This window comes from Penaeus japonicus, unplaced genomic scaffold, assembly GCF_977035675.1.
Source record: "Penaeus japonicus unplaced genomic scaffold, GWHDUDI00000001_assembly GWHDUDI00000005, whole genome shotgun sequence".
Lineage (NCBI taxonomy): Eukaryota > Metazoa > Arthropoda > Malacostraca > Decapoda > Penaeidae > Penaeus > Penaeus japonicus.
Window position 1 is genome coordinate 7,439,896 of NW_028234407.1, and position 2,500 is coordinate 7,442,395.

Consider the following 2,500-nt stretch of genomic DNA (forward strand, 5'->3'; position numbering starts at 1 on the left):
CGACACTTTTCGCCGAGATCTCCACTGCGACATGGATTTGTCCTGAATCTGCTAGATGCAGGAGTCGAGTGCGATTCTTGGGGTGTAAATCTAAACAGTAAATTACATAGGGAAAATAATCTATCATTTTAATCATTTAAGTTACGTGACTACAGAACTGCGTCAGCTTTATAGGTAAAATATCACGTACGTTTGATAACGAACGTCAACCAAACAAAGTGCTCTGGCAATGCATCTCAGGTGCGAAAATGACATACTTTCCAGACTGGTTGAATGGATGGGAATGAGACGATGAATGAAACAAACCGAGTGAGTAGACCTGCAGAGTGACGGTGTTTTGTTTGGTGTGTCACAAGACAAGCGGTCACCCCAGTCGATGCGAAATAACCTTTTGATTTAAAATGTCCCAAAATCCGGATACTTTCAATACCCTGGGCTCCCCGATCCTCCCCCCCCCCCACTCCTGAATATCCTACATGACCTTCCATCCTAGTGTCAACACCCCCACGAGAGCCACCCACGTGCCCCCATTACTATGCTCCCCGCCTCCCGCTACGTCTACATGACCCTACACCGCACCTCCCTCAGCTGTGCCCAGTGGCCTCAGAAATGGGCAGCAACACAGGGAACCGTACGCAGCCCCAAGAGCGCTCGATTACTATGCCACATCTCCCTCCCCTTCCCTATTAGCTCGCCGATGGGGCGACGGACCCCCTTCTGATTCCCGTCGCGTCTGCTGCTTCATCTTTATTCACTCCCGCCCTCACTTCGGTTCATTCATCAAGAAGCTACTCCGCTGCCTAGGGACTAAACGCTACATAGAAAAATTGTTTCCGACTTTGAGACGTTTATTACCCACCCCCTAGTTAGTCTATTCATACCGACAAACTAGAAATGAGCGCCGTTGCTGGGAGCGGCGGGAGAGAAAGCGAAGCTGAGAAAAAAAAAGGGAGAGGAATGGAGAGTGGTTGAGCAATGCAAGGCTAGAAAGCCAGAAAGGGAAGACGTGAATGGCGAGGAAATAGAAAGAAAGCGCATTCAACGGTTCAGCGGGAGAGGGAAGAAGAAGAAAACTTTATGGAGAGAGAAATCACACCAACAGCAAAGCGCATCCGTCCAAGCAAACAAAACAACAAACTTCCCGAGGCCGAGAAAGCGTACGAGGCCTCGGCCACAGGTGTGCGTCTCCTCCCCAGGCACGTCAACAATTCCTCCCTCAGGTTGTCATGTCATTCTGCTCACACCATCCACTCCCCCCTCCCCCCCCCTTCCCCCTCTCTCTTCCTCATTCCCTCTCTCCTCTTCATTTCTCCGCCCCTCCCCTTCCCTCACGATCCCCATCCACCCACCCACCCACCCACCCACCCACCCAAAACAACAGCACCAGAAACATGCAAGCCGTTTGACACCAGTGCCTCTAAAATCTCAATACGTTGCGTAAAACAATGTGATTCGAATCCACCCGCCCACCTGCACGCCTACCCCCATGTCATCCCCTCCACCCCCACCCCCAACCAACCAACCATAAGCAACCAAAATAATCCTTCGGAACAATCCGTAAGGAGCGGTACGGGAAGGAACGCCTAGACACGCCCTGCACGCGATCGCCATTGGATCGGCGTTTGTCGTCGTGGAAAATCGCGCACCTGGTCGACATCCCGACAAAAACAAAAACAAATCATGGGGATGGAGATAAAGACAAATCGGCAGACAGGGGCAGATGCGAGGATAAAGGCGTGAGTAATACGCCATACAATAAATCTCATTGAGGTCGAATCACAGCTCTCAAGATTTATATCACCAGCATATTAGATGTCGCTCCCTACCCGCCCCCGCCCCCGCCCCCTCCCCATCCCCATCCCGTCCCCTATTTGAGGAGACATACGTAAATATTTTCTTTTCTTTAACCGGATTTCTCAACATACCGAAACAAATACATGCATAGACCATAAATCACTGGAGCGCCCACCCACTACGACCACACAGCGAGGAGAGGACGCCCATTAACGTACTTGTTCAGTCTACTTGTTATGCCTCCTAACCACCTTACCCCTACCCCCTACCCCCTTCCCCCTTCCCCCGCCCATTATGTCCTGGCATGTTCGCATATCCCAACGCGTCCGAGAAACGAAAACTACTGTCAAAATCTCCTGACGGGTACACCACCTGGTGCTATGGCGCTAAGGCGTCCTTGAAGGATCTCCCACACACATGCCATCCTACGACATGGCTGAGGGATACCGCCGCCGCTACATGCACACACCACGCCCGCATGCCTGCCTATCACTCAGCGTGCCTTCCCGCCCGCCCAACAACCGCGACCCACGTGCACCGTCAGAGCGCGGGCGAGGAATAGGTGGTCCTAAGCCTCCCTAATCCGCCCATAGAGGTGCTAGTCCTGCCTCGCCTCTACCGTCTTTTTATCAGCCGATACGGCGCCCAGACAAAACCGCCTCCGAAGATAACGCACGTAAGGGAATCTCGCCGCAAAGGACCACCG

The 2,500-nt window shown here is 52.5% G+C and overlaps 1 protein-coding gene across 36 annotated transcripts in view; it reads right to left on the reverse strand.

The window, feature by feature from the left end:
* Positions 1-2,500, reverse strand: part of LOC122254250 (CLIP-associating protein 2) — a 125,643-nt gene that overhangs the window by 32,720 nt on the left and 90,423 nt on the right. The window lies entirely within an intron of this gene.